General features: G+C 45.2%; 1 pseudogene across 1 annotated transcript; it reads left to right on the top strand.

Annotated features, from left to right (window-relative positions):
• Nucleotides 1-1,581: 1,581 nt before the first annotated feature.
• On the top strand, nucleotides 1,582-2,061 carry LOC307094715 (large ribosomal subunit protein uL24-like; annotated as a pseudogene). The gene has a single exon. The product of its transcript is annotated as a large ribosomal subunit protein uL24-like (transcript).
• The last annotated feature ends 12,586 nt before the right edge of the window (nucleotides 2,062-14,647 follow it).

The following is a 14,647-nucleotide window of genomic DNA, read 5'->3' as shown; positions in this document are numbered from 1 at the left end:
CGATCCCCAGTGTGTGGCATGCAGGAGGCAGCCAATCAATGATTCTCTCTCATCGTTGCTGTTTCTATCTCTCTCTCCCTCTCCCTTCCTCTCTGAAATTATATATATATATACGAGCTGATCTATCCTGTCATTGGCACCTGGAAGAAATGGCCATTAGTTCTTACTGCCTAGATTTTCCAGCTGTCCCTGTGGTTCTGTCTTTCCTTTGATTTCATGAGCTATCTCATAAGCTTCCAGCAAGGTCCTTAAATTAGAGTTGGTTTCGGAGCTTGCAACCACAAAATCCCAACCCATACTCGGGAATACAGTGTGTAGCGATACTTTATGCAAACTCGACTGTTCACATAAGTGCAGCGGGATCCCTGAAAGTTCAGGGTGTGCTAAGAGAAGGCCAATCAGCTCTCTCTGAATCTAGGCTGGGCTGCTGATTTTGCTTTGGCCAATACAATGCGGCAGAAGTGATGGTGAGCCAATTCCAGCCGTAGGCTTTAGGAGACCTGGTGTGCTTCTACCTGCTGGTACTCCTGCCCTGGCCACGTGGACGAGTCCAGGCTAGCCTGCTGGAGCATGCGAGGCTCTGTGGCCCAGAGCTGAGTCAGCCCAGTGGTCCCAGCTGAGGCCCTGGACGAGTGAACGCCCACCCAGGATGGACAAAGCTGATCTGTAGCCGCAGACGCACGAAGGCCCTAGCCCCGTGGTCGGCAAACTGCGGCTCGCGAGCCACATGCGGCTCTTTGGCCCCTTGAGTGTGGCTCTTCCACAAAATACCACGGCCTGGGCGAGTCTATTTTGAAGAAGTGGCGTTAGAAGAAGTTTAAGTTTAAAAAATGTGGCTCTCAAAGGAAATTTCTATCGTTGTACTGTTGGTATTTGGCTCTGCTGACTAATGAGTTTGCTGACCACTGGCCTAGCAGAACTGCAAAGCAGAGGCTGAACTGCTGGCTCTGGTATCATGCGCTATAGAAATGGTTGTGCTAAGCCACATTTTTTAAAAAGATATTATGTATTTTATTTATTACAATTATTATTTTTGTTAATCCTCACTGGATGGTATTATTCCCACTGATTTTAGAAAGAGTGGAACGGAGTGGGGAGAAGGGGTAAGGGAAGAGGGAAAGAAGAGACAGAGAGAGAGAGACATCGATGGGAGAGAGCTACATCAATTGCCCCCTAAGGGTGGGGAGCTGCAATCCAGGTACGTGCCTTTAACTGGAATCGAACCCTTCGGTTCTCGGGCTAACGCTCTAACCACTGAGCTAGGCTGGCCAGGGCCATGATTTTGAAGTGGTTTGTTATGCAACAGCAGCAATTGCTAACTGGTACAATATATAATTTATTATTCACAATAAAAGTAGACTTACCAAGCAATAAAGATACTGTGAAAAGCATCAACATCCCTTATCACCGGGATCTCTAAGCAGAGGCCTTGTGGGTCCTGAGCTGGGCCTGTGAAATGATCCTGGGGAGCATTTTCAGTTTCACCCTCTGCAGGTGCTGCGTTATGATAGTTTTATTCCTCTGTCGTTCCAAATGCAGAGAAACACATTTAAAGACGCAGCCACTGTAGAAGCGCCAGCCGTCAAAATGAAGTTCAATCCCTTTGTGACTTCTGACCGGAGCAAGAACCGTAAAAGGCATTTCAGTGCACCGTCCCACATTCAAAGGAAGATTATGTCTTCTCTTTCCAAAGAGCTGAGACAGAAGTACAATGTTCGATCCGTGCCCATCCGAGAGGATGATGAAGCTCAGGTTGTTTGAGGGCATTACAAAGGGCAGCAAATGGGCAAACTAGCCCCAGTTTACAGGAAGACATATGCCAGGTACACTGAACGAGTGCAACGAGAGAAAGCTAACGGTACAACTGTTCATGCGGGCATTCACCCCTGCAAGGTGGTGATCACTAGACTAAAGCGGGACAAAGACCGAAAAAAGATCCTTGAACGTAAAGCCAAATCTCACCAAGTAGGAAAGGAAAAGGGAAAATACAAGGAAGACACAATTGAGAAGATCAGGAATAAAGTAATCTTATACACAACTTCCATTACAAACTTAAAATGAAAAAAAAAAAGACGTGTTGTTCTTTTCCCATAAATAAAACTTTTGTACATTAGCATTACAATATCCCAATTTAATCAGATATCTGTTGAGTATAGACTCAAGAAAGCTAACGGGTCATGTAATGGGAGTGGAATAGAAGTGATTGAGTCTGAAACATGAGCATCAACTTCTAAGTCATGGTCATGGCTTTATATCATCCCACTTTCGCTGCTAGAGTGGGATGATATAAAATAAATTCCTTATGCTTTTGACTTTTAGATTCATAATTAGCAAAACAGGCACAATATTCCTTGTCCATTTGAGACTTGGTAGAAGCTAATTACAAATCCCTTCTGAAGAGCTGAGAACACAGGGGAGATTAAAGGTACCCACAAAGTACTGTCCCATAAGGAGAATAGCTTAGTAAATATATCACCTAAGGCATAAATATCCCCCAATAAGAGTATTATTGAAGAAATAATCAGGCGAGAACACAAATGATCACACTGAATCAATGGTAAGATATTAACTATGGTGGAAAATGTCAACTTATGTTTACACAGAAGCCTGAAGAGAAATAGGAGTTACTAAAACTTACGAAAGAACAGATGTAAGAGAGGGCACTGACAGGGTACCCAGCCTGGCTAAGCTATGAGTCAGGCTTCTAGACAGATAGACTTGCTTAGTCACCCATTGGATAGTAACTTCTTTTTTCTGAAATAAAATGAGTGATTTGTCCATGCCACCAAACTTCATGGTGTCTATTTCATGACATATGTGTACTTCATATATATAAATATTTATATCCTGATATTCAAAACATATTTAATTATGAAAAACCACAAAGTAAAATTTACTCTCCTAACCATTTTGAAGTGCGCAGTTCAGTAGGAGTGAGTATATTCACAGGACATTCTGGTGGTTTTTAAAGATTTAATGACAGATGAAATTTTACAAAAGCAGGAATATTGGGAAAACATGGTCAAGCCTCTGGGTGCATTCACGGGTTGCCGGGCCAACATGTGGCCAAGCTGTGACTCTTATTTTGTAGGAGGGCTGTCCCTGGGAATGTTTACGCACAGGCTGCGTGACTCCTGAGTTGGGTAAGATAATGATTTTTCCAGTTCAGAAATCCCAGGGCTGCTGCTTTGAGTCCTGTTCATGCGTTCCATAATTACTTATTCAGCTCCCAGCCCGGGCCAGCACACTGTGAGGGACCACGAGGGCGGCGTTGAATGAGAGTGTCCAGCGGGACCAGGAGGCCTCAGAGTATCTTACCGTCAGGGGCTCCCTTTTACAACCTGGCTCCGCTCTGGCAGACAGAACTATTAAGCTGGGGAGGGCTCTCTTTGTTCTGTCACCATGGACTTTGGTATCCGACAGACTGGGTCCCGGTCCCAGCTGTCACTTCCTTTCTCCACCTGTTTCCTCATCAGGGACAATAACGCTGCCTAAGTCACAGGGGTGTTGTGAGGATCAAAGAACGACGCGAGAAAAATGTTCAGGACAGACTCCCCACGGAGAGTTTGCTTTGATGTTTCCGTTCTCACTGCCCTGATGGAGTGTCCCAGGCACACAGACCTTTTCTTCATCCTTCTACCTGTCACCGATTGTCAGAAAAAGTACAGACCTGGCCGAAACCGGTTTTGCTCAGTGGATAGAGCGTCGGCATGCGGACTGAAAGGTCCCAGGTTCGATTCCGGTCAAGGGCATGTACCTTGGTTGCGGGCACATCCCCAGTGGGGGATGTGCAGGAGGCAGCGGATTGATGTTTCTCTCTCATTGATGTTTCTGGCTCTCTGTCCCTCTCCCTTCTTCTCTGTGAAAAATCAATAAAATATATTAAAAAAAAAAAAAGTACAGACCTGACCCTCTCTTCCTTCAGCCCTGGCTCCTCTCGGTGAGATAGTTCATCTAGATCTAGATGAACGTGTGAACAAGTCTAACTCCATGTCTCAAGTAATGCCCTCAACAGAAACTTGCTTCCTTGAAAGGACCCTCATTCCCCCCACCACCCACAATTGAGACTTATATTAGCTAATACATATTTTAATCTCACTTATTATTATGAGACGTTAAGGAGAAAGAAGGTAGTAGAAAGGTAAGGGAGAAAAAAAGGGGACAGAGAGATGGAAGAAGGCTAGAAAGGAGAAAGGATGCTAAAGGGGGAAGGAAGGTAGGCAGAGGGCAAGGAGGAGAAATGGCTCTGGAAAGATACAATAGCAGAGATTGGAGTGAGGCTAAGGTGGAAACAGGGAGATAGTGAGAGGAAGTTGGGGAGAGGCTTGCCTGTATTCTCTGATGTCACAGAGACTGGGAGTGCTCACTATGTAAGCGGAATGAGAATGTGGAGAGAGACAGTTAGCAGGAGCCTCGGCCTCTCCCACCTGGCTGTTCTTCGGGCTGAGGATGCTCTCCCTTGGCCATCTCTTCTAATGACTTTCCTTTCAAAGGCTAAGTTGCTTTTAAACCATGGCTCATGGCACCACAGCCTCTGAACGGGATCCCGCAGCAGCCAACTAAGGGAGAAGCATTATTTGCATTTTAGCTCCAGGGCTCAAAGTACCAAGTGTCCATGCACCAGTGGTCGGGTCAAGCCAAGCTTTAGACTGTATCCAGCCTGTGAAAGACGGCCCCCCACTTGACCTTAACCCAAGCAATGGTCCGACTGTTGAAGGTGTTAGGCATCCAGGTACGGTGGCGAGGGAGGTGGTTTAGGCAGTGGCATCAGTCCATGGCTGTTGTAGTCCTAACCAGATGCCAGCTGCGATGACCCTCAGACTCCACTCCATAGAGGCCCTGAGCAGGGCAGGCCTGGCCGTCCTTGCACCCTGACAGCTCTGACCACTAAGGTACCAAGATCTCGAAATAGGCCCTTGTTTCTACACCTGGGGTCTCGTGGGCCCAAAGTAGCATTCAGCTTCCAGACACCTTGGAGAGCGTCTACCCGCCCCCTATTCCACCTGCTCCGCTGGGATGTCAGGCTTCACATCTCGGTTTGGGTTTCTGTTCCAATTCGCTGCTGAAGCTGGAGTTTCTCCTTTGTTGGCTGAGAGCTGGAGCCTCTCACGGATCCTGCCTATGCATCCTCTTCCCACATCCTTTGGGAACCAGTGCCACCCGAGCCTAGAAGGCCCATCATCTATACTCCTGTCACCCACCGGACACCCATCACTGCCTCCTCCCAGAAGTGGCTCCACCCACTCCTGTCCATGGAATTGGCCACTTGAGCGTGAGTCGCCCTCCTCAGAGTCCTTTAGTCATGCTTGGATTTGCTTGGATTTGCTTGTCTGTATCTCTGTCCCTTCCCAGAGGGGCCTGGTTTTTCTGGCCTGGCTTGCTACTCCCACGGCACTGAGAGTGAGTCTTTTGGTTTCTCCCTGTTTGGAAAAATTCCCTCGGTCTGCTCTGTTCTGTGAGTAACCCAAAGTTTACCAAAAGGTATACTCTGATTCAGCTTTTCAGGGGAATTTCTCTGCTTTGTCTCCTCCTAGCAGCCAATCTTCCTCTTCCAATTAAAAGGACATTAACAATATTGCCCTAGATCTGTGGTCGGCAAACTGCGGCTCTCGAGCCACATGCGGCTCTTTGGCCCCTTGAGTATGGCTCTTCCACAAAATACCATGGCCTGGGCGAGTCTATTTTGAAGAAGTGGCGTTAGAAGAAGTTTAAGTTTAAAAAATTTGGCTCTCAAAAGAAATTTCAGTCGTTGTACTGTTATTTGGCTCTGTTGACTAATGAGTTTGCCGACCACTGCCCTAGCTCATTTGGCTCAGTAGATAGAGCGTTGGCCTGCAGACTGAAGGGTCTCAGGTTCGATTCTGGTCAAGGGCACATGCCTGGGTTGTGGGCTCGATCCTCAGTTGGGGGAGGGTGTGTGTGCAGGAGGCAGCCAATCAATGATTCTCTCACATCACTGATGTTTCTATCTCCCTCTCCCTTCCTCTCTGAAATCAATAAAATATTAAAAAAAAAAAAAACCACAACCAATATTGTAATACCATTGCTTACAATTCATAAGTATATCTTTGGGGATTAATACAATGAACGTCGAACATCATCCACTTATAGTTTTTACGCTGTTTCTGATATAGACTGTGGGCTTGGTTAATGACTATTGAGTGAATGAATGAATGAAAACAACTTAATAATGGTTTAAAAATTAGGGTTGGTTGCTAGTACTTGTGAATGGTCAGCTAATACTTTTGTGGGATGGTTAACCCCACTTTCAGTACAAAGTATTAGTAAGGACAAAGTGGTAGTTTCATCACCGCTTAGACAATTCATTTTTAAGAGAATGTACTTTTCCAGTCATACCTGGTACCTTGCCCTGTGGTTAGTCATTAAATAGTCATGCCCTTCTCTTAAGGCAGGGGAGAAAAAGGACATGGTGGGTCTCAGCAAACAGCGCCGTCGCTGTGAAAACAGTCCACTAGTGGTCAATTGTTCATATAGGCCAGTGGTCGGCAAACTCATCAGTCCACAGAGCCAAACATCAACAGTACAACGACTGAAATTTCTTTGGAGAGCCAAATTTTTTAAACGTAAACTTCTTCTAACGCCACTTCTTCAAAATAGACTCGCCCAGGCCGTGGTATTTTGTGGAAGAGCCACACTCAAGGGGCCAAAGAGCCGCATGTGGCTCGCAAGCTGCAGTTTGCCGACCACGGATATAGGGTACCATGTTATCATGAGGAGAAACAAGGGTTCAAAGAACAGGCGTGTCTAACATGACAGAAAAGAAAAAGGACTTAGTTTGTCTCTTCTAACATCATTCCGTAATATCACTCTTTGGCTTTTTATCCTGACCTGTGCCAGGCTAGCCTGTGAAGAAGTGGTTGGAATGAGTACCGAGTTTTAGTACTTACAGCTTTTATATGGTTTCTTCTGCAGGACTTTTTGCTTGTATTTGATAATGCTGGGGCCTTTCTTGTTTGAGGAAAGCCCTTCTGATCGCTCAGATTTAGTTTTCCTGAATTTTCATTTCCCTTATTCTCATGAATGCCTGGGGTGCTCCAGAAACCATCCCACTGGTGGATTTATGTCTTGATACTTTTTATTACCATTATTATTGTTATTTTTTTTTACGGTCAGGAACACTGCTGACAGTGCCTAATTTCATTGGGCCTCTCGGTGCTGATGCTGCTATCCTCTGGGTCAGGGAGAGGTCACAGTCTGTTCGCAAACATAATCGCTGGCTCCGCCATCTGACTGTGGTTTAATTACTGCCCCGCACTGGTGTGGAAGCACTGACTCTTATTGCTGAGTGGCGCCTGGCCAGTGCATCTGTTCTGGGCCCCTTACCTTCTGGCACGTGGATTCCAAACTATTCAGGAGAGGTGGCTGTTGAACTTGAATTGAAATGATCATTTTTAAGATCTAAAGAGGTTAAAACTACACAATATCGCTTAGTGTCTCATTTACTAACCTGATCATTAAGAATTTCTCTTTTTGTCTACATGAAATAAATCCCATTTTAATAAAAGTGTTCTCCCCGGTTTTGCTCTTTATCTGGAAAACAATTGACCAAAACTCCTGTCTTCTATGCTTAAAGGTTATAATGAAGTCATTTTAGTTTTCCCTTCTTTTGGTTAGACAATAGGGCTTCGTCTAATTATTAGCCAGTTACCTGACATTAGTTTCTCCTAGTTTGCTATGAGGTAGGTTAGCAAAGGATTTCAGCACGCAGGCTTCAGAAGGCATCTCACCTGGGTTGGAATATCAGCTTCATAGTCTTGGGGAAGATACTTGATCTCTCTACTCCTTAGTTTTTCTACATGAAAATGCTACAAACCGAGTGTTTGTATCCTCCCAAAATTCATATGGTGAACTTCTAAACAATGTGATGGTGTTAGGAGATGGGACCTGTGGGAGGTGATTGCTTTGTGAGGGTGGGGCCCTCACCAATGGGATTAGTGCCCTTGTGAGAAGAGATGAGAGGGCTTGCTTCCTCTCTCTCTGCTTTCTGCCACGTGAAGACACTATGAGAGGAAAGGCCGTCTGCAAACTAGGAAGGGAGCCCTGACCAGGAACCAGATCAGCCAGCACCTGGATCTAGACCTCCCCAACCTTCATAACTGTGAGAAGTAAATGTTTGCTGTTTAAGCCACCAAGTACGTCCGTGGTAATTGGCTACAGCAGCTGAGCTGAAGAAGACAGGAAATAATTCGAGTCTCCTCGTTGTAGCGTTGTTAAGAAGATTCAGTGAATTCTCTTAGTGGTGCTTGACTTAAAAGTTTGCTCAGTTAATGTTAGCTGCTGTTGTCTGCTACTTGATGGCCATTGAGTAACAAAGGACATTGCTATCACGCCCCATTTTCTCAAACTAGATAATTTATCTCAAGTTTCTTCTCTCATGTTTAAATTTGGCAGACAAACCATCCACCTTTCTTGGAGAAAAATGTCTTTGTTACTTTATGCTTTAGGAATTGGTTGGGGTTGTTCTGTTAGGATAATAGGATTCTGGAGACCACCTTCTTGGGGGCACTTGATGTAACTGTCATTAACGAGTTCCTGGAGAGCTGGTAGCATTACTGTCTCCTTAGGAACGAAGATCTTATTAGGCAGCTCAACAGGAAAAAGCCCCTGTTTCCCTCTTGGTTAGGGAGAGAGGCAGTGCCCGCTCCTAGTTCTCTGAGGGCATGTCCATGATGGAGACGAATTCCCAGAGCAAGGAGAGCCTGTTCTCTTAATAAATGCCGTGTGAACGCCACGGCATTTCTACTTTCATGGAGCTTACATTTCAGTGGAGAGATCCAGGCAATAAACAAACATTCAAGGGAACAAAAAAGCCTAAAGCCATACAGTCCACGCTATGTAAAAGCAGGATAAATGGACAGAGAATGGCAGGATGGAGGGCGGCCGTTTATAATAGCTTGTCCAGGAAATGCCTCTCTGATGAAGTGACTCTCTGATGCCGAGACTTGAATGGGGTGGGGGATGTGCTCTGTGGATGTATGGTGGCAGAATGTTCCAGACAGAGGGAATGGCAAATTGCAAAGACTGAGCAGGAGTGTGTAGTGTTTGAAAAAGGGCACATGGGAGAGTGTGGGTAGGAGATGAAATCAGAGAGGTAGGTAGTCAGGGACCAGTTTAGGGAGGGCCTTTTAGGCTATTGCAGGATTTTGTTTTTTATTCCAAGTATAATGGGAAGTGATTGGAGGGTTCTGAGCCGGAGTGTGAAGGCAGCAGTGGGTGGTGAGAAGTGGTCACATCGGTTTTGATTGGTTGGAACCCCTGCCATTATAGTTATTAACTAGTTTGAATGTTACCCCTACTTTTAAGATAGAGTGGGCAGTGTTGGCTAGTAGAGAAAGGGAAGACTTTGGGTTAATGCCAAGGAGCTAGGAAAATGAAGGTGCCAGTGACTGGGGTAGGGAACTCTGGACAAGGCTCATGGATTCTTTTGTTTTGGAGGGTCGGGCTAGAGACTTCTATTTTGAACACATTGCCTTTAACCAAGTAGGCAGTTAGAAAGATAAGCCTGGAATTTGGGGGAAAGGTTCAGATAACATAAATTTGGAAGTTGTTAACATTTATATATTATTCTAGCTACTACTTCTGCAAAATCTAGCAGCTTAATGCAATTGTTTTATTAGATGCATGGATGCCGTGCACCAGGAATTTGGAGAAGGTGTTGTGATGAGAGCTTGCCTGCTCCATGCGGCTGGGGCCTCGCTGGGAGGCCTTCTTGGCTGGTGACTTGCCGGCTGGGGCTGGAAGCATCTGGAGGCATCTTCAGCCATCTGTCTGCGGAGGGTGCTGCTCGGGGAGGCTGACTGTCTACACGTGGCTCCTTTGTGTGCCCGGGGCTCCCTCCTCGCAGGGCAGCCTAAGACCATTGGACTTTTTACAACAGCGGAACTCCCTACATGGCGGTGCAGGGTTCTAGGGAGAGTTTTCCAGCGGACCAGGTGAGGTTGCATGGCCTTAATAGCCTAGCCAGGGGAGTTAACCAGTCACTTTTGCTGCATTTTATCTGTTACCAGGGAGTCACTAAGACTGGCCTATGTTCCCGGTGAGGGAAGAAAGACCCCCTTCTCAATGAGCGGAGTGTTGTAGAATTTGTGACCTGTTTTCCAAGTCGTCATATATGGCATTTGAATCCTTAAGACTAATTGAAATCGGCTACAAGAGGCTCAACGTCTGGACCCTGGGGCACTCCCATTTTTGGAGATCTATAAGAAAGGAGGGCCAAAACCAGTTTGGCTCAGTGGATAGAGCGTCGGTCTGCGGACTGAAAGGTCCCAGGTTCGATTCCGGTCAAGGGCATGTACCTTGGTTGCGGGCACATCCCCAGTAGGGGGTGTGCAAGAGGCAGCTGATCGATGTTTCTCTCTCATCGATGTTTCTGGCTCTCTATCCCTCTCCCTTCCTCTCTGTAAAAAAAAAAAAGAAAGAAAGAAAAGAAAAGAAAAGAAAGGAGGGCCTAGCAAAGAAGCCTGAGGAGTGGCCAGTGAGGCAGCAGACAACGAGGAGCGTGCAGAAGCCAAGTGAAGAAGAGTGTTTCAATGAAGAGGGCTGATCGGTGCTCTCACATACCGCTAAAAGGTCAAACGAGGTGGGGACTGAGCAGTGCCTGCTGGCTTTGGTCATGCGGAAGTCTCTGGTAACCTTGGCCGGAGAGGTTTCCAGAGCGTGGTAACTGGATTCTCAGCTTGGCCGCCAGCCCCTCGGTCCTGGCTGTGTCACCTCCAGCCCCACGTCAGGGCTGAGAGGAACACATTGGCTTGACCGGCTCGGTTTTTGTCACCACACGCGGCCAAGGCGTCTTTTTTAAATGTTTCAACGCTGATGGGATGTATAAGAGAATGCCACCTTTCTTTTCATTGTTCAAGTTGACTAACTAGACGTAGTAGAGAACAGTATCTCTACTATAATATTTGGCCCCAAACATGTGTGTGAAAATTTCACATGTAGTAGAGCTTGTGTATGTAGAGCTTTAATGAGAATTTAATTTTATTTTAAATATTTTATTGATTTTTTTTACAGAGAGGAAGGGAGAGGGAGAGAGAGTTAGAAACATCGATGAGAGAGAAACATCCATCAGCTGCCTCCTGCACACCCCCCACTGGGGATGTGCCCAAAACCAAGGTAGATGCCCTTGACCGGAATTGAACCTGGGACCCTTCAGGCCACAGACCAATGCTCTATCCCAGTGATGGCGAACCTATGACACGCGTGTCAGCACTAAATATTTAGTTTTTGGTTTATTAAATACAATTATATATAACAATTATACATTTATGTTATTTAAACTATAAATATCGCAAAATAATGTTTTTTTCCTCAAAATGACACACTACCTGAGTTATGCTCAGTTTTTTGGCGAAGTTTGATACACCAAGCTCAAAAGGTTGCCCATCACTGCTCTATCCACTGAGCCTAACCGGTTAGGGCTTTAATGAGAATTTTAAACGAGAGGTTTAAAGACAGGACAAGTGGGGCAAGATCCACTGATAAGCAAGTGACACCTATGAATCTATGAACCTGCCTGTTTGTCTAAGTAAACGTGCCCTAGGTAAAAAGGGCTTGTTTGGATGGTTTCTTTTAACCTTTGCGAGGGGTTAAAACAAAAAGCAAAATAAATATGAGGAGGGAGGAGTGCAAGTCTCCCCTACGTTAAAACCCCGCCCCTTCAAAACCCACTGCATGGTTGTTCAGAGAGAAAACATTTGTTTTATTGATTTATCTCCTTTGAGTAAAATGGAAACTGGCTTGATCATATGAATGCCAATCCTTGGCCTGTTTGCCTGGACAGCCACCCCTCCCCCATTGCCTGCTCAGCGGTGTACCTTGGGGGACAGTGCATGCAGGTCTCACAAGCTGTGTTCCAGGCAAATGGGGGGAGAGTGGAGGCCAGCGGACTCTCCTCCCCTCTGAGGCCTGGGGCAGCTACCTAATAGCCCTGGTCTTTTGCCAAATGTTGGGATGTATAAGAGAATGCCACCTTTCTTTTTATTGTTCAAGTTTACTAACTAGACATAGTAGAGAACAGTATCTCTACTATAATATTTGACCCCAAACATGTGTGTGAAAATTTCACATGTAGTAGAGCTTGTGTATGTAGAGCTTTAATGAGAATTTAATTTTAAATATTTTGTTGATTTTTTTACAGAGAGGAAGGGAGAGAGAGTTAGAAACATCGATGAGAGAGAAACATCCATCAGCTGCCTCCTGCACACCCCCCACTGGGGGCTCCAGCTCCCACCAGCCTGGTAAGCGGCTGCTGCTGACCACCTCCTCTCCCTTGTTCGATCCCACTGCTCTTCTATCACCGGTGTAGCCATTTTCCAGATTAGGGTTCCTCTGATTTAAATACTCAGGTGATTTCTGTTTTTCTGGCTGGATCCTGACACTTCATCTGTGGGTTTTCCTCTCCTGCCCCAATAGCAATTTCTAAAGCCCAAATATGTGCATTAACAAGTACATGCTTCCCAGTCACACCAGGAGGGAGAGGTGGTCTATGGGGTTCCGTAGACTGTTCAGACCTCCCAGGGTGGCTAAGACTTTCGGCCGTGCCTGAGACAGCGTGGTGTGGTCACTTGCTATTTTTGTGGTCGTTCCCAAGTCTCTAAGCCTTCTAACCCACAGTTTCCTCATCTATGACATGGAGACGATAATTTTTCTATTTCCCATGGCTATGACAATTGAATAGAATACGGTGTTTAAAGTACTCTGGACCGTATGCACTCACTGTAAGTGTTCTGTGAGGAAAGCCATTATTAATTACAAAGCCTCCTTTCTCCATAAATAAACCTTTGCCGTTGCTATTACTCATGTCAGAAGCCAGACTTGAAGTGAGGACAAGTCTTTGCTGGCGTTTCATCCTCAGAGGGCACTAAACCAAGTCATTCATTCATAGCTTCGGGGGTACTAAACCAAGTCATTCATTCATAGCTTCGGGGGCACTAAACCAAACCATTCATTCATAGCTTCGGGGGCACTAAACCAAGTCATTCATTCATAGCTTTGGGGTTTGTTAGCTGGCTGAAAGGGGCTGTGGTAAACTCTCCTCGGCACCACACAGGAAGCCCTGCACGCGTTCACCCTGCCTTTGGCCCTGCTCCCCATCATTGAACCTGCAGCTAATCTGGACTAAGGCACCCCCAGGTGAGAATGGAGCTGGTTGTTATAAATACTAATCGATGGGCCCGTCCTCCTGCTATTAATTAGGTCAGAAGTGGGGGTGAGATGAAGACAGCTTGCATTGGAACTCACCTTCAGGACTCCTGTCCAGTCTGATTCTTTCTACTCTTGCATCTCTACGTCCTCTCCTGCCCTCTTTCTTTTCTGAAAGGTCAGACTAATTCCCAGCACCCTCCTAAGACTTTCCTCTGTTTCAAACAAACTGTGTTTTCAGGGGAATAATCTACTCCCCAGGTCCCCGAGCAGAATGTCCCAAAGAGGACCCCCTCCAGGCTCTTCCCGAAGAACACCCTGCACGCAGCCCTGTGGGGCGTCTGGGCTGTGCCTCTCTTTGGCTTAATACCAGTTTCATTAACAAGCATGTTCACACTTCACCCGGAACACTTAAAGTAACACCCGCACAATGTGTTTAGTATCTAGTTAATTATTAAGTCTCTGGGCTTGAATTATTCAAGCACAATTGATTGGGTTCAACCTAATTCCTTCTCTTTGTGTGTGTGTTTTGTTAAAAAATAAAAATATGTTCTCCCGTGGTAAAGGATATATTATGCAAATCTAAATACTCTGGCCTGTGGGTGGTACCCAAGCGCTAACAGAATAGGCAGAGAAAGGACTGGTAGCTTGATTCTTTTATGAAGAAATATATTGTTAGCTCATATACTGTACTTCCATTTATGGAGACCTAACATGTTTTAGGTTTTCTCTTTTAAATTCTTTTCTAAAGTTATTTACAAGTTAGATATGTAGGTAGCTTACAGCCAGTTCTGCGGTGTAAAAGCAAAAGAAATTGCTTCTTTCTTTGCTACCCTAACTCATGGTCAAATGAAAGCGTTAAAATGTCTTGGCTTCACTATGGAAACGATGTTATTGAAGAATATTTGTTGACTTGAGAAGATGTTTACAATATATTGCTAAGTGAAAACAGGAGGCTATAAAACTGTCTTTTATTATGCATCATTTTGTTAAAATGCATAAAAAAGATGAATAACGAACACCAAAATATTAATCATTATCTGTGTTAGGATTTTTGCTCCCCCCCCCCCTTTTGCTTTTCCAATTAGCCCACAGATAAAGATGTCATGGCTAGAAACGACTGATCTTTTGTCTGAGCCTATCAATCATGTGTCAGGAGCACTTTGGAAATAGTGCTGTCCAACGTTTGCAAAAGATTCACACTATTCACACTTCATTTTTAGACTTCCTTTCTAGACCTTCATTGCTCATTTTTCCTCAGCTTTCATAGTCTTCAGATGTAAAACGATGCAATTGTGGACATTAACATAGAAAACATAACTGCCCCATGGGTGTTGGAAAGGACTAGAAAATAATTGTATTTTGCAGATAGATTAAAAAATATTTTTATTGACTTCAGAGAGGAAGGGAGAGGGAGAGAGAGATAGAAACATCAATGATGAGAAAGAATCATTGATTGGCTGCCTCCTGCACGGGTCCCTATTGG

This window comes from Cnephaeus nilssonii (genome assembly GCF_951640355.1).
Source record: "Cnephaeus nilssonii genome assembly, chromosome: 23".
Classification (NCBI taxonomy): domain Eukaryota; kingdom Metazoa; phylum Chordata; class Mammalia; order Chiroptera; family Vespertilionidae; genus Cnephaeus; species Cnephaeus nilssonii.
The sequence above is the reverse complement of the archived record's forward strand: the minus strand, read 5'-3'. Positions and strand labels throughout refer to the sequence as shown.